Source organism: Saccopteryx leptura, chromosome X, assembly GCF_036850995.1.
Source record: "Saccopteryx leptura isolate mSacLep1 chromosome X, mSacLep1_pri_phased_curated, whole genome shotgun sequence".
Lineage (NCBI taxonomy): Eukaryota > Metazoa > Chordata > Mammalia > Chiroptera > Emballonuridae > Saccopteryx > Saccopteryx leptura.
Window position 1 is genome coordinate 108,336,025 of NC_089516.1, and position 21,127 is coordinate 108,357,151.

General features: G+C 37.3%; 1 long non-coding RNA gene across 1 annotated transcript in view; it reads left to right on the forward strand.

The window, feature by feature from the left end:
- Positions 1–20,358, forward strand: part of LOC136386096 (uncharacterized) — a 63,111-nt gene extending 42,753 nt beyond the window's left edge. Inside the window, exons 2-3 of the long non-coding RNA XR_010747890.1 lie at positions 19,386–19,506; positions 20,276–20,358. This is a non-coding gene — a long non-coding RNA (uncharacterized lncRNA). The remainder of the gene's footprint in view (positions 1–19,385; positions 19,507–20,275) is intronic.
- Positions 20,359–21,127: the final 769 nt, after the last annotated feature.

Consider the following 21,127-nt stretch of genomic DNA (forward strand, 5'->3'; position numbering starts at 1 on the left):
TGAAGCCTTTTCTAAAATTACCTAAATTTTTGTCATCATCACTATTTATCTGTGTAAGAATGTTGATGGTTTTTATTCTCCCAGGATCATTATAATAGTTTCTTTTTGAGTGTTATTGAGTTATAGTATCGTGTTGTTAGGAAGTCCTAAATTTCTGCATTTAGCCAAATTCTGTGGATCTGAGAGTCTTGCAAAAGAAGAACTTTGAATAACAATCCCTCACAATACTGAAAGTCTTGTCAAAGAGAGAAATGGAAGGCAGTAAATTCCCTGGTAACTTTTCAATTTGAAACAGAATTTTATACTCATCTCTTGCACCTAGGTCTCAGTTACAATTCTTGCAGGTTACATGTGTTTGTCGTGTCACTTTATTTTGTTTCCCTTTTTTATTTTTATTTTATTTTATTTTTTTTAAATAAATTTTTATTAATGGTAATGGGATGACATTAATAAATCAGGGTACATATATTCAAAGAAAACATGTCTAGGTTATTTTGTCATTAAATTATGTTGCATACCCCTCGCCCAAAGTCAGATTGTCCTTCGCCACCCTCTATCTAGTTCTCTGTGCCCCTCCCCCTCCCCCTAACTCTCCCCCTGTCCTCCCTCCCCCCACCCCTGGTAACCACCACACTCTTGTCCATGTCTCTTAGTCTCATTTTTATGTTCCACCAATGTATGGAATCATGTAGTTCTTGTTTTTTTCTGATTTACTTATTTCACTCCTTATAATGTTATCAAGATCCCACCATTTTGCTGTAAATGATCTGATGTCATCGTTTCTTATGGCTGAGTAGTATTCCATAGTGTATATGTGCCACATCTTCTTTATCCAGTCTTCTATTGAAGGGCTTTTTGGTTGTTTCCATGTCTTGGCCACTGTGAACAGTGCTGCAATGAACATGGGGCTACATGTGTCTTCACGTATCAATGTTTCTGAGGTTTTGGGGTATATACCCAGTAGAGGGATTGCTGGGTCATAAGGTAGTTCTATTTGCAGTTTTTTGAGGAACCACCATACTTTCCTCCATAATGGTTGTACTACTTTACAGTCCCACCAACAGTGAATGAGGGTTCCTTTTTCTCCACAGCCTCTCCAACATTTGCTATTACCCGTCTTGTTGATCATAGCTAATCTAACAGGGGTGAGGTGGTATCTCATTGTAGTTTTGATTTGCATTTCCCTAATAACTAATGAAGCTGAGCATTTTTTCATATATCTGTTGGCCATTTGTATCTCTTCCTGGGAGAAGTGTCTATTCATGTCTTCTTCCCATTTTTTTATTGGATTGTTTGTTTGTTTGTTGTTGAGTTTTATGAGTTCTTTGTAAATTTTGGAAATTAGGCCCTTATCTGAGCTGTTGTTTGAAAATATCATTTCCCATTTAGTTGGCTGTCTGTTTATTTTTATATCAGTTTCTCTTGCTGAGCAAAAACTTTTTATTCTGATGTAGTCCCATTCATTTATCTTTGCCTTCACTTCTCTTGCCATTGGAGTCAAGTTCATAAAATGTTCTTTAAAACCCAGGTCCATGAGTTTAGTACCTATGTCTTCTTCTATGTACTTTATTGTTTCAGGTCTTATATTTAGGTCTTTGATCCATTTTGAATTAATTTTAGTACACGGGGACAGGCTGTAGTCGAGTTTCATTCTTTTGCATGTGGCTTTCCAGTTTTCCCAACACCATTTGTTGAAGAGGCTTTCTTTTCTCCATTGTGTGTTGTTGGCCCCTTTATCAAAGATTATTTGACCATATATATGTGGTTTTATTTCTGGGTTTTCTATTCTGTTCCATTGGTCTGAGTGTCTATTTTTCTGCCAATACCATGCTGTTTTGATTATTGTGGCCTTATAATATAGTTTAAAGTCAGGTATTGTAATGCCCCCAGCTTCATTCTTTTTCTTTAGGATTGTTTTGGCTATTCGGGGTTTTTTATAGTTCCATATAAATCTGATGATTTTTTGTTCCATTTCTTTAAAAAATCTCATAGGAATTTTGATGGGAATTGCATTAAATTTGTATATTGCTTTGGGTAATATGGCCATTTTGATTATATTTATTCTTCCTATCCAAGAACAAGGAATATTTTTCCATCTCATTGTATCTTTTTCGATTTCCCTTAACAATGCTTTGTAATTTTCATTATATAGGTCCTTTACATTCTTTGTTATGTTTATTCCTAGGTATTTTATTTTTTTTGTTGCAATCGTGAAGGGGATTATTTTTTTGAGTTCGTTTTCTAATATTTCATTGTTGGCATAGAGAAAGGCTATGGACTTCTGTATGTTAATTTTGTATCCTGCGACCTTACTGTATTGGTTTATTGTTTCTAATAATCTTTTTGTGGAGTCCTTCGGGTTTTCGATGTATAGGATCATATCATCAGCAAAAAGTGATACCTTTACTTCTTCTTTTCCAATATGGATGCCTTTTATTTCTTTGTCTTGTCTGATTGCTCTGGCCAGAACTTCTAGCACCACGTTAAATAAGAGTGGAGAGAGTGGACAACCCTGTCTTGTTCCTGATTTAAGGGGTAAAGCCTTCAGTTTAGTGCCATTTAATATGATGTTAGCTGATGGTTTATCATATATGGCCTTTATCATGTTGAGATATTTTCCTTCTATACCCATTTTGTTGAGAGTCTTAAACATAAAATTGTGTTGTATTTTATCAAAAGCCTTTTCTGCATCTATTGATAAGATCATGTGGTTTTTGTTCTTTGTTTTGTTGATATGGTGTATTACGTTAACCGTTTTGCGTATGTTGAACCATCCTTGAGATTCTGGGATGAATCCCACTTGATCATGATGTATTATTTTTTTAATATGTTGTTGTATTCGGTTTGCCAGTATTTTGTTTAGAATTTTAGCATCTGTATTCATTAGAGATATTGGTCTGTAGTTTTCTTTCTTTGTGCCATCCTTGCCAGGTTTTGGTATGAGGGTTATGTTGGCCTCATAAAATGTGTTTGGAAGTATTGCTTCTTCTTCAATTTTTTGGAAGACTTTGAGTAGAATAGGAACCAAGTCTTCTTTGAATGTTTGATAGAATTCACTAGTATAACCGTCTGGGCCTGGACTTTTATTTTTGGGGAGGTTTTTAATAGTTTTTTCTATTTCCTCCCTGCTGATTGGTCTGTTTAGGCTTTCTGCTTCTTCATGACTCAGTCTAGGAAGGTTGTATTGTTCTAGGAATTTATCCATTTCTTCTAGATTGTTGTATTTGGTGGCATATAATTTTTCATAGTATTCTACAATAATTCTTTGTATATCTATGATGTCTGTGGTGATCTCTCCTCTTTCATTTTGGATTTTATTTATTTGAGTCCTGTGCCTTTTTTCCTTGGTGAGTCTTGCCAAGGGTTTGTCAATTTTGTTGACCTTTTCAAAGAACCAGCTCCTTGTTTTATTGATTTTTTCTATAGTTTTTCTGTTCTCTATTTCATTTATTTCTGCTCTGATTTTTATTATCTCCTTTCTTCGGCTGGTTTTGGGTTGTCTTTGTTCTTCTTTTTCTAGTTCCTTAAGGTGTGAAGTTAAGTGGTTTACTTCGGCTCTCTCTTGTTTGTTCATATAGGCCTGAAGTGATATGAACTTTCCTCTTATTACTGCTTTTGCTGCATCCCAGAGATTCTGATATGTCGTATTTTCATTTTCATTTGTCTGTATGTATCTTTTGATCTCTGCGCTTATTTCTTCTTTGACCCATTCATTTTTTAGAAGTATGTTGTTTAGTTTCCACATTTTTGTGGGTTTTTCCCCCTCTTTTTTGCAGTTGAATTCTAGTTTCAAGGCTTTATGATCAGAAAATATGCTTGGTACAATTTCAATTTTTCTAAATTTGCTGATATTGTCTTTGTGGCCCAACATATGGTCAATTCTTGAGAATGTTCCATGTACACTAGAGAAAAATGTATACTCTGTCGCTTTGGGATGAAGTGTCCTGTAGATGTCTATCATATCCAGGTGTTCTAGTATTTCGTTCAAGGCCACTATATCTTTATTGATTCTCTGTTTGGATGACCGATCTAGAGCCGTCAGCGGAGTATTGAGGTCTCCAAGTATGATTGTATTTTTGTTAGTTTTTGTTTTAAGGTCAATAAGTAGCTGTCTTATATATTTTGGTGCTCCTTGGTTTGGTGCATATATATTAAGGATTGTTATGTCTTCTTGATTCAGTGTCCCCTTAATCATTATGAAGTGACCATTTTTGTCTCTGAGTACTTTTTCTGTCTTGTAGTCAGCATTATCAGATATGAGTATTGCTACACCTGCTTTTTTTTGGGTGTTGTTTGCTTGGAGTATTGTTTTCCAGCCTTTCACTTTGAATTTGTTTTTATCCTTGTTGCTTAGATGTGTTTCTTGTAGGCAGCATATAGTTGGATTTTCTTTTTTAATCCATTCTGCTACTCTGTGTCTTTTTATTGGTAAGTTTAATCCATTTACATTTAGTGTAATTATTGACACTTGTGGGTTCCCTACTGCCATTTTATAAATTGCTTTCTGTTAGTTTTGTATCTAGTTTGATTCTTCTCTTTTGTTTTTCTATCATTTGTTTCTGTTTGTTTGTGTTCCATACTTCTTTCCTCTGTTGCTACCTTTTTTAAGTCATGTTTTTTTGTGGTGGTTTTTTCTAGGGTGGTTACCATTAAGTAATGAAAAGGGTACCTACCATATTCATTGTAGTACCCTATCTTATAAGTATTTCTGCACTTCATCGTCCTTTGCTACTGTTAATCTCCATTCTCTCCCCCCCTTTTTTTTTTTTTGGTTTGTTGTCACAGTTTAAGTTTGGTTTTATTGTGTTCTTGGTGGAGCTGTTACTTGTGGTGTTGTTTTCTTTTGTTCTTTGAATCTGGTTGGAAAACCCCCTTTAGTATTTCCTGGAGTGGGGGCTTTCTCGTGATAAATTCTCTCATCTTTTCTGTATTTGTGAATGTTTTTATATCTCCTTCATACTTGAAGGATAGCTTTGATGGGTATAGTATTCTTGGCTGAAAGTTCCTCTCTTTCAGGGCTTTAAATATTGGGGTCCACTCTCTTCTAGCTTGTAGAGTTTCTGCTGAGAAATCTGATGATAATCTAATAGGCCTTCCTTTATATGTTGTACTCTTCTTTTCCCTGGCTGCCTTGAGAATTTTTTCTTTGTCATTGGTTTGTGTCATCTTTATTATGATGTGCCTTGGAGTGGGTTTGTTGGGGTTAAGAAAACTCGGTGTTCTGTTTGCTTCTTGAATTTGAGGCTTTAGTTCTTTCCACAGGCTTGGGAAGTTCTCGTCTATTATTTGTTTGAGTATATTCTCCATTCCATTTTCTTTCTCTTCTCCCTCTGATATACCTATTATTCTTATGTTATTCTTTCTGATGGAGTCAGATAATTCCTGTAGGGCTTTCTCGTTTTTTATTATTTTTGAGTCTCTTTCTTCTTCTCTCTGTTGTGCCTCAAGTTGTTTGTCTTCTATTTCACTAATCCTATCTTCAATCTGGGTTGTTCTGCTAGCTAAGCTTGTTACCTTGTTTTTCAGTTCGTGAATTGAGTTTTTCATTTCTGTTTGATTTGTTTTTATAGTTTCAATTTCCTTGGTAATATATTCTTTGTGTTCATTGAGTTGTTTTCTGATCTCCCTATATTGCCTTTCCGTGTTTTCTTGTATATCTCTGAGTATTTTTAAGATTTCTATTTTAAATTCTCTGTCATTTAGCTCCAAGGCTTCCAATATGTTAAGTCTTTTCTCCATAGATTTTTCCACATCTATTTGTGTTACCTCTCTTTCTTTTGTATCCATAATATTCGATTTCCTCTTTCTTATTGGCATCTGAGGGTGGTCTTGTTGATAGCACTAATTAGAATTAATAAAGAGTAAAAAGTAAAAAACAAACAAACAAAAAAAACAAAAAAAAAACAAAAAAAAAACAAAAAAAAACAACAACAACAAAAAAAAAAAAAAAAACAAAGGGTAAAACACCCCACAAAAAAAAGCAGTAATAATTTATTATTTCCCCCTTTTTTTTTTCTTTGTTCTCCTTCCCTCCTCTCCCCTCCTCAGGGAAATATCGTGCTTATAATGGAGGGCCTGGTTTGCGGTGAAGAGTTCAAGGGGGCAAAAAATAAAAAAAATAAATAAAAAATAATAATAATAAAAAAAAAAAAAAAGGAAGAAAATCTTAGACAAGCATAAGTTGATCTGCCTGCGGGTGATGGTCAACCAAGAGATATAATGAGAGGGACAAGAGGGAACCAGAAAAAAGGACAAAAAAAGAATAATCAATAAGAAAAAAATAAAAATAATAAGTAAAAATACGTTGTATTAAGTGGAGCAAAGACCAAATACAATGGAGACCTTGGGTTGGGAGGACCCAAAATGCCACAAAAACAAACCAACCAGAAAAAAACAAAAACAAAACCGAAAAAGAAAAACAAAGCCAAAAAAAAACCTTGAGTCCCAAATTAACTAATTTGTTCGTGATTGAGGATTAAATGGGAGGAAAGTAAAACGAGAAAAGAAAAAACAAATAGAAAGGAAAAAATAAGAAAAAGAGAAAAACGAAGGAAGAAATAAAAAAGGAAGAGAAAAAGACAAAATAAGGCAAAAAAAAACAAAAAGGAGAGAGTGAGAATTAAGTGTCCTGGAGTATAACCCCAAAGGAGGGTGAGGATGAAGAAGAGAAATAAAATGTAACACTTATGGGTAGTGTAGTTCAAGAAAAGGGAAGCATAAGATGGGCAGAGAATAGAAGGACTGAGGTGGAGGAAATAAAGGCAATAAGATAGAAGGAACAAACAACAACAACAACAACAACAACAAAAAAAAAAAAACAAAAAAAAACAAACAGTGGAACAAGCTGCAAAGTCTGTGGATTTTTCCTGATTTTGAGATGTCAACCTCTTCCTCCTTCTCCTCTCTCCCTCTTCCCGGTCGGCGACTCTGCACCCCAGGCCCTGCCCCTGCGCCACACCCAGGCAGGGACTTGCAGTTGATGGGGTTCTATGGCAATGTCACACAATTGGCTTTAGTCTTGTTGGTAGTCAAGGCCTGCCGGCGTCTGCAGGGTCTAACGACGAGAGAGTTCGCCTTCGTGGATTCTCTCTCCCAGTCCCCCCCTCCCGAACCAGCAGCCTGGCGATCCAGCCACAAGGCTGCCACTGCTTCTGCCTGGGGAGTAAGAGACTCAAAGAGCTGGGAAATCCCCACTCTATCCCCACTCAGTGCAAGGCTCTGGGAAGGGCTCTGACAGTCAGGGCCTCCATTGTAATCAGGCGGGGGTGGGAGTCAATTGTTGTCAAGGTGATTGTTCAGCGCCTAGCATTCCGTTGGACCTCTCAACCCAGGCTTTCCACTCTTTGTAGCCTGTTTTGGCCGGTAAGAAGAGGCACTAGTCTCTGCTTGCGACTAGTGTGCTATAGATCTTATTATCTGCCAAGTCCTTCTTGTTAGCGTTTATCCCTGAATATGGAGGCTCTATCAATCAGAAGTTGCCCCCGCCCCTTTAGCGAGAGGCACCAAAAAATATCACGCCTCTTGTCTTGGGTCGGTGAACTGAGAGAGATCTTATCAATTAGAACCGAGGGTGCGCAGATTTCACGGGTTAAGTTAATTTTAGTAATTGGGTCGCAGCTGTGCTCCCGAAGGTATTTCAGGCTGCCTGCGTGCACCCCTCCCCCAACGCTTGATTGTTAGCTTGAATGGCTGGGTGAGGTGCCCTGCCCGCGGAGAGAATCTCCCAAGTAGGGAATACCGCCCTGGGGCCTCTCCCGCTCCCCGTGCGCGGGCCGCTGGGAACGTTAGCGGTGCTCGGTCTGCAATGCTCGGTCTGCAACCAGACCGGGAGCGCGCCAGCGGCTGCTTGCCGCTCGCCCTGTAACCGACCCGGGTGCTGCTCGCGGCGGCTGGCGGCGGCGGCCGGCGGCGGCGGCGGCGGCCGGCGGCGGCTTCCGAGTGCGGGATGACTTACCACAGGCGCACTTTCTCGCGGCTTGAATGAACGTCCCTGTGGTAGCTTCCTCCACACCCTCGTCTCTCAGATTCGAGTGATAACAGTCCTTTTGCTTTCAGTTTGCTCCGAAGATAAATTTTCCTGTTTCTAGTTGATAAATTTGTTGTGATTTTGGGGAGATCTGTCGGACGCGCTGCTCACGGCGCCATTTCCGTGACGTCACTCCCTTGTTTCCCTTTTTTAGACCGTTAAGAAATAAACAAAGATTAGAGTAGAGTTCTACCCCTGTGCTGCTTATTTGTATGTTTCTAATTTAATTTCTTAAAGTTGATATTTTTCTCAACTGGATGGATGGTTAGACCTTTTACTATCACCACATTCCTCCTTAGTTAGGACTAGCTGGTTATGCTTAAAGCCTAGCTGCTCTTCTACCTTCTTACATCATGCTGGCTAGCTTGAGGAAGGAAAGATGAGAGGACAGAATTATGATGTTCAAAATTAAGATGTGTTTGGTTCACTCTCCTGTCCATTTCCTCTTATGTCTTTTTTGGAGATGCCTCTTTCCAACCCTGTCTTCTTTCCAGGTACCTATTCTGATTTTCCTTCCTCCTCTTAATCACCAACTATTATCCTCATTTTATTTAATTTATACTTAATTTGTATGTATGTGAATGTATGTATATATTCATATCTTTTCTCATAAGGTGATAAGGTTGTTGAAAATAAGGATCAGGTTATATTCATTTTTTGACACTCTCAGGTACATTGTACATAATGGAAACTCAATATATTTATTAAAAGAATGAATAAAAAATATTTTAGAGTGTGTCTCTGCACAAGAACATTACTATTTTAATAAGGAATTCAGGTCAACCAGAATGCTCAGGCTCAAAGGAACTAACTTTTTGATGGTAGCCCTGCATGGTGCCTGCCTCTGAAGTACACTGCAGAAGAGGCACGCACTCATTAGGCTGCTTCTAGTAATCACTGTAGAGATTAGCACAATCAGTGGCTCAATTTCATAAATCGCTTCTTGCAGTGTTACAGGGATTTACAACCTATGAAATCAAAGAGGCTTTGTCAAGTATTTGTGCTTAATGACTGAACACATCAATTTCAAAGCCATTTCACTTTCCCCAGTGGAGGTAAGATTTCTGTGATTTCAAAGAGCCATACTGGCTTTTGCCCAGTGGACAGTCTTAAGTCTTTAAGTTTCTAAGACTTAAACAATCATATTTAAGAGAGTCAATTCACTTGAATATAAATAAACTGATGTTCTCCGATTAAAGCATAAGACCTGTTTATCAAAGAACCATGATAGGCGTTTCCTTCATTTTTATTTAAAAGAACAAACAAACATCCTCATTGTATTATACCTGCATGTTTGTGGTGATGATTATTTCTGAGGGTTGATCATTCTGTGCACAAGCAAATCAATCATCTTATGTCTTATTATCAATTCATTGCTTATTATTTTCTGGATGCAGTGTCAGGAGAGTGTTAAGACAAACTTATTAGCATTTATCATTTAGTACAACTTGTTTGTTTGAGCAGGTACAATTGAAGACTTAGGCATGAAGTATTTTAGTATAGCCCAAACAGCTTTTTTTTTTTTTTGTTACTTGATTTGTTTTCTGACAGTGTCCCATAGATAAAGCCTTATAAAAAGTTTGTTTGCAAAAGATTTCAAAAGAGAAAGAGAACCTGAGTTCTCATGGTCATAGGAGATAAAAGAAACTTCACCTTGGAGACTTACAAGTAAGATAGGCTTTCAGGAGGGCACATGAAAGGAAATACATTCAAACAAGCTTTTGTGCTTGGCATAGCAATAACATAACCCAATGTTTCTTTTGCATGGCTGGACTGAAGAGCTCATGGATTAAGTGTTTTTCTAAGACATAATTGTTATATTGAAGACATTTCCTCCAACTAACAACCACATGAAAAAGACCAGTTTGTTTCCTTCCAATTACTTATGGAAGTAGAAAGAAATAACATGGATCATAGTTTTAAATAATGGGTCACAATTATTCATGGTTCCCTAATCTGTATGCTGTAAGAAAGAAACAAAGGAAAAGTGAATAAAAAATGCCCAAATAAAATATCTTATGGAAATCCATTTGTCAACTATATCTTGTCACAAAGGAAATAGAAAATTTTATTCACATACCAGGAAAATCTTGGTTTAGAATTTTGAATAGCTGCCTTGATAGAGAAATGATGTTCACAAATACAGAATTATCCAAACTCTGTTCTAGATGTGGTTTGTCATGCAGGTTTCTGCTCTTTTCTTCACTTGGCCAACTTTCATTTGATCTCTTACATCCTGGTCTGGTAGTCTCATTTTCTTTCTTTATTTTTTCTCCACTATCAGGTATCCTTTCTCAACCACACTGACGGTTACACATCCCTGGTAAAGAGTTCCGTTTCATCCTTACCAATGAGAGCTCATTATTTCCCTATGACAAATGAGAACATTCTCTCCCTCATTCCTGCTCAGCTATGAGAAATTTGCCCATATGAAAAAATCAGTCATTTTGTGACACTCACTTGCTTAGCAACCAAAAAGAAAAAAAAGACTTTTAGGCCAAATTAGTGCTTTGGTGGGAGGCCCTGTTTGCACAGTGGGAATGGTTAATTCAGTTGACTGGAGTCTTGGAGATTGCCATCAACTTCCTATGAAGGGCTGGGTATGCAACCCATATTTGGAGAAAGGAGGATCGTTCAGGCCTTCTTTATACCAACCCTGTCAGGGTGGGCTTGGAAGCCAGACCTATTCCTCCATTAGACCTAACCACAAGCAGACAGTCTTAACAGAAGCCTGAACTACATGAAAATATCTAAGCTGTTTTTTCCAGCCATACTGATCCTCCTGTTTGAATGAAAATTCTTTGTTTCTCTCACCTTCTGTATTTCTTCCTATCTTTTCCCTTTCCACCCTCTCCTTCTCCTATGTAGTCATTCGCAGGTACAAAATCAGTGAGTTAGTCATAGGGAATATTGAAATTGAATGGTTGAGAAGCTTATTGCCTACTGAGTCAACACGGCTGCAGAGTCTGGCTTTTTTTTTCTCCCTTTTCTTCTTTTTTTCAGTTACCGTCAGAGTTTGCTACTGAATAACTACAGCTTCCTTCTATTTTGCTTCTTTAGTGAGAATTTAGACAATTTTTCAGGAGTCATTAATTATTAAGACATCTTTCATTTTTCATTTTCTTGTCAAAATGTGGTCTTCTAATTAAATATCTTCTGACAAATAGGCTGCCAATAGTGATTACAGCTCACAGTGAGAGATCTTAGCTACATTTCTAAGAGTTTCTCGAGACTTTGGGTTTCCAGGTAGCTATATACCTATCAATGCCCGACTATTGTAAATGTATTAGACAGACACAGCCTCATTCTTTCTCTCCATCACAAACTAGTTTGAGAACCATTTTCTCTGCCCTTTGGAAAAGGTTACAAATATTCTCATTGGACTGAGCTTTGGCTTCATGTTGTTAAACATCTGGAAGAAGAATGAAAAGTCAATTAGCTAGATTTTTCTAAACACCTCGGTGTGGAGTATTGTAGATAAGGGTCTGCCTTTCTCTATATAAAACTAAAGGGAAGTTCAAGTTAGGTCTTCATGTCACTTTGGCTAAGAAACATTGTACTTTGGACATTCAGATAACTGCAATAAAGGTGTGAAACTTCTAGAGTTATTTAAAAACCACCTTGTATGTCTTCATGTTGCATGTTTAGAAGCAACCTTTGCCAATGTCAGTGTCAGCTGCTAGAATGCATTTCATATTTGGCTTTTCCCCGCCTCTGCATTGAATTCTAGCTCTTTGATGTAAAATTTGTTTTCATTTGAGAACAGCAATTTTCACTTTCTAAAAAAAAATGTAATGCTTCATCAAAGTTATAGAAGATGTTTTAAAGTATCTAGATGATAAAAAAGCAAGAACTTTTAGAAAGGAGAAAAAAAAAGATTTGGCATTGTAGGCAAGCTACATGGAAGTGTTAGATGCCTAAATAAATCTGGTGAAAGCTTCTTGATGAGCAAGCAGTGTAAATCCCCCATGCTATGCCTGCCATCTAAGGTGAGTATCTTTTCCAAAGCTCCCTGCAGGGTACTGTGGAAGACCAAGCTGGGACTTTATTTATCCATAAAGATCATCTTCCATGAGACTTCAGAGATTCAGTATTTGATGGAATGAATCTCCTGTCTGATTCTGAGGCATTTATTCATTGCTCTTGTTCCCCAAGACACTCTGAGGCTCTCTACCATCCTGCCATGTGAAACACCTAAGAACTCTGCAGCTTCAAGTTACTGTCTTATTAAACGTCACCCAGTTTTCCTAAATTTGCTTCTGGGTCTCCTCTATATAATTATATTGGCATTTCCACCATTACCTGAGATGTCGATCATTAAGTACAGTATTCCCCTTTTATCCCAGGTTTGCTTTTCAGTTACCTAGAGTCCAAATGTATTAAATGGAGAATTCTACAAATAATTCATCAGTTTTAAATTACATGCTATTCTGAGTAGCATGACAAAATCTTGCCCTCCCGTCTGAGATGTGAATCATCTCTGTCCAGTGTTATCATGTGTATATGTTCTCTGCTGATGAGTCACTTCAGTTATCAGAGAGAGAGACCATATTTCTATAACTTTTGTTACAGTATATTCTTATAATTGTTCTATTTTATTAATTATTGTTATGAATATCTTACCATGCCTAATTTATAAATTAAACTTTATTATAGGGCTTGGTACTATCTGTGGTTGCAAGGGATCCACTGTGGATCTTGGAATGGATCTCCAGTGAATGAGAGGGGACTACTATATTAATCTGATATTATTTTTTGCATTATGAATTGAAAGGCTATTAACCCCTTATCAGAGCTGTTGTTTGAAAATAGCATCTCCTATTTAGTTGGCTGCCTGTCTTGTCAGTTTCTTTTGCTGTGCAGAAGCTTTTTAGTTTGATATAGTCCCATTCATTTGGGTATACAACATAATCAACAACAGTTCAAATGCTATAGAAATATTTACCTGAAACCTATATACTTTTATTGATCAATGCCACCTTGTTAAATTGAATTTTCTGAATAAATAATAAATAAATTTAAAAAAATGGAAAATATGGATTTAAGTCATACGTAAGAATGGTTTATCACCGAGTTGCCTTATATAATAAATATTGTTTCTCTAAGAATCATGATGGATTTGAATCTGGTTAGAAATAGCAGATTTGGGCTCTGGCCTGTTGGCTCAGTGGTAGAGCGTTGGCCTGGCGTGCAGGAGTCCCAGGTTTGATTCCTGGCCAGGGCACACAGGAGAGGTACCCATCTGCTTCTCCACCCCTCCCCCTCTCCTTCCTCTCTGTCTCTCTCTTCCCCTCCTGCAGCCAAGGCTCCATTGGAGCAAAATTGGCCCGGGCGCTGAGGATGGCTCTATGGCCTCTGCCTCAGGCATTAGAATGGCTCTGGTTGTGGCAGAGCAGTGCCCCAGATGGGCAGAGCATCGCCCCCTGGTGGGCATGCCAGGTGGATCCCGGTCGGGCACATGCAGGAGTCTGTCTGACTGCCTCCCCATTTCCAACTTCAGAAAAATACAAAAAAAAAAAAGAAAAAAGGAAATAGCTGACTTGGCCTGAAATTAAAATGTAGTACATTAATTGAGTGTTTTATTATTATATTAATTGCCTACATGGCAAACCAAGCTTTGAAAATGTGAATGGGTTATTCTTGGGTAGAAATAGGCCCTTTGGGCATGAACAGTTTTGCTAATAAAACTCAGTAGTAAAAGGAGGAATTGAATAAAACATTAGGCAAAACACTAATAGTGAAGAGACTGGGTGGTTATAAGTTCATTAAAATAATAAAAGAAAAGAAAATGAAGCAGCAAGTTAAGCAACAAAAAAAAAGGAAAGGACATGAACAAAAGGAAATATATGTGTTGGTGGAGATAAAACACTCATTTCATTTATTCAGCAAATATTTACTGTGTGTTTTGTGCCAGGCATTGTCATTAGTCTTAGGAACAGAGTTATGAATAGGACATCTCAGGAAACTTCCATACTGCCTGGAGGGTGGATGTGTACACAGAGCCATGAGAAAGGCCTGATAGTGTTTCTCTCAGAGTGTAAATCACACTGTTTGAGTCAGAACTGATGGAAGGGCAGAAAGGGGCTGCATGAGAACACTTATTTGGATTTCAAACTCAGAACTATATTAAAACAGGAGCCAGATTTTCTGGAATATAGAAAACAATGAAAGTCACAGGATCTTGGAAATGAAGACATTAGCAAGCAGAAGGTGAGCACACAGGTTTGGCCTTGAGAAACAAATTAAAACAAATTGTCTCAAAGATTTGGGGCTTCCAAAAGAGCCTGCAAACTTAAGTGTGACCATGGGAAGGAAATGGTTCTATCTTCCAGAGCTGTGCCAATTTCAGCATTGTGAGATCATATGCTTCTTATCTCTAACACAGTCACAATGTACTGACAAGGAAACTACACAATCAATGAGTGAAAGTAATCTGACTGCTTTGTATTTTCATCTCACATACTTTGTACTTGGAGAATTCAATATGCGGTAAAAGAGATTATTTGATCCCCAAGAATAAACTGTGAAAAGAATGGTAGTTGAGAGTTGCCACCAGCCAGAAGAATGTTTGAAAAGTCCATGAACTAGAAGCATAACAACAACCCTGCTCCTCCACTAATACACTTACCACGCACCAGGCACTATTCTCAGGCCATTATCCACATTACCTCATTTACTCCTTACAACAGGGAATGAGAAAGGTCTAGTCCCATTTTAAAAGGGTAGCAATTGAGGCAAAGAAAAGCTACATACGTTTCTAGGGTCATATAGCTGCAGATTTTGGATTTAAACCCAAGAATTGTCACTTCAGAATCAGATTTTTCCTGTGTTAAATTCCCTGCCTTCATTTCCATGTGGTAAAAGCAAAATCTACCCAAGAAAAGCTGCCACACCATTTTGTAATAGTTAGATCTTAGTTCCTTCTGACAAGATGGAAATCCAGATATCTTAGAGTTAGTTCAGAGTAGATAATTAAAGATACTTGTTATAGTGGGATAATTCCTTATAAAAAAAAAACATGTTTTTTTACTCAAAACGGGTGATTTTTCCCCTCCTCGCTATCTCTGAATGAATTAATATGTCTTTGTGTGATATTTGCACAGTTGGGGGTTTAAACAATTCACAATCAGGTCAATCAAAAGCTAGTTTTAGCACCCACAAAGTAGTTAATTTTTGGTCTAATGAACAAATTAGACCAATTCCTGGTCTAATAAAAAACTTAAGTTGAACTACCTCTGCTCACAGTAGCAACGTCTGGTGAGGGTGTTAAATGTTAACTTAGATACACTATAATGAAGAAGTATTAAAATAATAAATTAGAAGAAAGCCTATTGCAGAATATCAAATCTTCACTGGAGAAGAGCTTTGTGCGGGGGTTTTATGTAGTGTTCTCTGACCTTTTAGAGTTGCAGCCGAAAAGCAGATTGAATAGGATTAAAATAATTAGCTTTCTCTTGTCAGCACACTGCCTCACGCTACCTCTTCCCCATTCCAGTTAGTTCTATTATTACCATGTCTAATATTCAACAAGTCATTTTCCTTTATTAAAGTGAAATAGTATTTTGCTTTCTCTGGAATGCTTTTATTCATAACTGAATATGATTAAGTTGAAAGTTCCTCACTTTCACAAAAATTATTGAAAACCAATTCCATGACCAATTTAGCATTAAATAAGTATTAGTCAAAGAAGAGTTAGCAGGGTGGGTCTTTTCTGTGGTTACAACAGTAGTGTTCAATGTTTAGTATGGTCATAAATGAATGAGGGGTAGGGAAATTCTGTCATTGAGGTAGTTAGAATTTTTGCACTTGCAGGAGAAAGTTACAGTGCATCAGAGTTACCTGGACTGCCTATTGAAAGTGCAGATTCCTGGGCTGCACTTAGAACTGGTAAATCAGAATTTCATAGAGTCTGAAGGGAGTGATGTTTGAGAACCATTGCCTTATAAGTAGATACTTATATGTGGTCTCCATATGCATATAGTTTGTCAAGCTGGTCCTGCAACAGGAATATAGACATTTCTAACTAGAAGGGCCCTTAGAAGTTACCTATGTCAACCAACCCCCTATGAACTTACCATTTTACCATAGGGTTTGCTAAATTTAGCAAATAAAAATGTAGGACTCCCAGTTAAATCTGAATTTTAAATAAAAATAATATTTAAATATAGCATAAATATGTCCTGTACAATATTTGGCACATACTTATACTCATTTATTTTTTTGTCTATTGAGCATTCAAATTAAACTTGGAGTTCTGTATTTTATCTGACAACCTGTGATAAAGACATTGAGACTCTGAGAGGTAAACTTCTACAATGCTGTGATGTCCCTCGGATTTCTAGAACTTCTTAATTCCTACCTTTGCTATAAATCACTGATTTCTTCTCTACTGAATATTTCCTTTATTGACAAGTTATTCTGTTGTAAAAATCCTAACTATAGCATCAACTAACTTTCAAATGTGTAAAGACTAAAGGTATTTGTTTTGTAACAGAAAATACTATAATCAAAGCATATTCTTTTCGCAAAACATTCAATGCTGTTTGTCACAAGGAAAAAATTATAGCAACATGATTCTACACAATTAAGTTGATTTTATATAGACTTCCCCTTCTTACTTAAAACTTCTTAAAAGTCTTTTTCTCTACCTACCCATTTATCTACCTACCCACCTAGCTCACAAAGAGTCATTGGCTGACCAAAGGAGCATGGATGGAACTGTGAGATGTCACTTTTACTAACTGACAGTATTATGAGTATCCAGGAACTAAGGCAGGTCAGTCTGAAAACAGGATCTGGGAACATAGGTTGTTGCTGTGGCCAGTTGGCTCAGTGGATAGAGCATCGTCCTGGCATGCAGACATCCCAATTCGATTCCCAGTCAGAGCACACATGAGAAGCAACTGTCTGCTTCTCTTCTCCTATCTCGCCGCCTTCTCTCTCTCTTTCTCTATCACAGCCAGGGTCAATTGGTTCAAGCATTGGCCCCAGGTGCTAAGGATAGCTCGGTTGGTCTGAGTGTCATCTCTGACAGGGGTTGCTAGGTGGATCCTCATGGAGGCAAACACAGGAATCTGTCTCTCTATCTCCTATCCTCTCATTTAAAAAAAAATTAGGTAGTTTAGGCATGGAAAGAAAAGCGTGTACATATGCGTAAAAAATTTGCATTTAGAGACAGGGACAAAGAATGGCTGTGGGAGGGAAACCTTCGACCCCCTCCCCATCTTAATGATAGAAGGGCCAGACAATTTTTTACAAAATATTTTCTCCCAAGATTGAACGTTTTAAGGTAATTGGTTCCACTTATTCATGGACTGTAACTTTGGGTGCTAAAAGTGAAGCAATCCAACTAACAAAAGAAAACAGTTGAATTATTTGAATTGATTCTCAGAGATTTTGATCTAGTTTCATATACTCATCAGAACTGTATCATTTTCTATAAAGACTTCAGATAGTTTGGAAGAGATCATTGAGGTGTACGAGTAACTGTTCATTTAATACAACAAGGGTCATTTCTATTCTGCAACATGTTTTATGTACAGATGAACTTCAAATACAGTACTCTATTTTGCCCATAGGAAAACATTTAATTGAGTGGTTAGGTCACACCTGGCCTCTTCTTTAAGTCCATTCCAGGTCCTAATACAGTCTATGGAACAGGATATGATTAAGCATTTTGTCAAAGAGCACTTATCTTTATTATTTACCTTTAGGCTTTACTACCTGCTTTTTATTTTTTTAAAGAATATGTATTATTTTCTTTTTCTAATTTTCTTTAGAAAATTAAATTTGATCAAGGTCCATCCATGTTGTCCTAAATGACACTATGTCATCACTTCTTATGGCTGAGTAGTATTCCATTGTATATATGTACCACATCTTCTTTATCCAATCCTCTATCAAGGGACCCTTTGGTTGTTTTCAGGTCTTGGCCACTGTGAATAATGCTGCAATGAACATAATAATGCATGTGTCTTTACGTACCAATGTTTTCCAGTTTTGAGAGTAGATACCCAGTAGAGGGATTGCTGGGTCATATGGTAGTTCTATTCTTAATTTTTTGAGGAACCACCATACTTTCTTCCATAATGGTTGTACTAATTTGCATTCCCATCAACAATGAACTCACTCCTTGACTTCAAATTATACTATGGAGCCACAATAATCAAAACAGCATGGTACTGGCAGAAAAGCAGACATACAGACCAATGAAATAAAATTGAGAGCTCAGAAATAAAACTACATATATATGGACAAATAATCTTCAACAAAGGAGCCAGAAATACACAATGGAAGGAAAAAAAAGCCTCTTCAATAAATGGAATCAGGAAAAGTGAGAAGCCACATGCAAAAGAAAGCAACTTGACTACAATTTGTCCCCCTGCACAAAAATTAATTCAAAATGGATCAAAGGCCTAAATATAAGATCTGAAACAATTAATTATATAGAGGAAAACATAGGTACTAATCTCATGGACCTTGGCTGTAGAGAGCAATTCATGAACTTGACCTCAAAGGCAAGGGAAGTAAAGGCAAAATAAATGAATGGAACTATTGAATATATCAAACTAAAAAGATTCTGCACAGGCCTGACCTGTGGTGGCGCAGTGGATAAAGTGTCGACCTGGAATGCTGAGGTCGCCGGTTTGAAACCCTGGGCTTGCCTAGTCAAGGCACATATGGGAGTTGATGCTTCCTGCTCCTCCCCTCTTCTCTCTCTCTCTCTCTCTCTCTCTCCAATAAAAAGGAATAAATAAAATCTAAAATAAAATAAAAAAAAGATTCTGCACAGCAAAAAGACAAACAAACAAAAAAAAAAAACTGACAAGAAAACAAATAGGCAGATAACTAAATGGGAGATGATATTCTAATATCCAAAATATATAAAGAACTCACAAAGCTCAGCAACAAACAAGCGAACAATCCAATTGAAAGATGAGGAGAGGACCTGAATAGACACTTCTTTCAAGAGGACATACAAATGGACAACAGATATATGAAAAGATGCTCATCATCACTAGCTATTCGAGAAATGCTCATCAAAACCATCTGCTTTTTTCATAATCACTTTTTAGGCATCTCTTGGATTTAGTAGGTACCAAAGTACTTTCACATCCAGTATCTCATTTAACTCTGACAAAAGTCTTTTGAGTATGCATAGCAGCAACAATGATCAGATTTTAGATGTTTATTTAACCTTACAAAATTAAGGCGGGCTCAAAGGGATAGACTAACTTACTTGAGGTCACATGAGCATTGTGGCCAAAACTTGTGTTCTTAACCACCATTCCACCACCACCAGAATCACTACTGCCACTTATTACTACTTCTAATTCTCTTTCTCTTATTTTTTTTAAAGTGAGAGGAGGGGAGATGAAGATAAAGAGACAGACTCTGGCATGTGCCTCGACTGGGACCCACCCAACAATTCCCATCTGGAGCTGATGTTCGAACCAACCAAGCTATCCTCAGTACCCAAGGTGAATGCCACTGGCTTTGGAAGAAAAAGAAAGGAAGGAGAAAAAAGCAGATGGTCACTTCTCATGTGTGCCTTGACCAGGGATTGAATCCAGGACATCCTTACACCGGGCTGACGTTTCATCCACTGAGCCAACTGGCCCAGGGCCCCTCCTAGTTCTTTCCTCCATCTGTCTCTTCTTTCTCTACCATACCCTCCTCTCCTCCCTCCCCCAGTAAGATATGTTGAGCTTAATAGGTGCCAGTAATGATATTAAGTGCTCTAAAGACATATTTTCATTTTCATTTTACAAAGACCTATTGATTGTCCTCATTAATCGGATGTGATTACTGAGCCTAGGAGAGTGGAAATGTTACACAGTTAATATATGAAGATCCATAATTAGAGCATAGGCCTTTAATAGCTAGTTTATTATTCTCTGACATGAATATCTGATACACAAAAGCACATTAAGTAAAGTAATGCATATTCTGGCATTGAAATTAGATGAAAAATAAAGGGATGTAGGAAAACTTTTCTCTAGAACTTGCATTTCCTCCTTTTTGACTCTCTTTTGATTTCCTCATTAGTTGAACATTCTAATACTTTAACAGTATCATAAATAATGGTACAGTAAAGGCCTTATACATAAGGGATAAAGGCACTATATTGCTATTTACTGAAACTAGTGGGCAGATCAATGACAATGGCAATATCTCTGACTTGATAATGAATCTCAGAATTTTGGATCTTTAAATACTCTTCTCATACTTAACACATCTTGAAACTAGGTTTTCCCTAGAGCTGCAAACCAGGCTGAACCTGCAAGTAGGAGTTAAGTGGATTTTGCTGAAGATCTTGACAGTGGAGACGGTAAGCCAGGCTTGTCATTATGTCATGTAGATGATGTGCTGCTTTCATGCTTTGAGGCGTGTGAAAATGCTAACCTGCCATAAACTCACTTTGCAAGTATCTCCATTTCCCAGCACCTGGCAGATGTGCCTACAGAGCTTTAGTAGCCTGTCATAGTTGTCTCTGGTTTGCCTTGGATGAACTCTGGATGCCAAGCTATCATATCTATATCAGTATTTCTTATATCTGCTTAATTATCCTCAAGTTGTGCCTTTGGAACCTTATAACTTTCTATTTCAAATTAAGCTAGGAGAAACAACAAATTATTTCCTGGCAGGCACTTTTCTGGGTTGCAGAGGGTTCTTATACATGTTGGAGTGTGGTAATTTGAAAGCACATGCAATACTACATCTCTGGGACACACATTTTTCATTTCAATATAAGCAAGGGTTTCAGCATATCTTGGGGAATTTTTTAATTTTTATTAAGGATCAAAAATATCTCTTGTTTATTTTGTGAGACATGCTTAATATTTGAGCTTCTTGAACTAAAGGATATTCCATACATACCATCTTGTTCCATTTTTTCTCTAAATGGTGTTTCAATCCAATGATTAAAATAGTCATTCTGAAGGTCTTCTTGCCAACTGTTGTTTGAGGGAAAAGATGTAGGGTCAATAGAAAGACCATAATTTATGGTTTCCCAGTATGAACAACGTTTCTTTTGGGAGCATTTGTTGAAAGCAACCATAGACAGATGTTGAACATTACGGTTACTTGAGGGGGTAGATA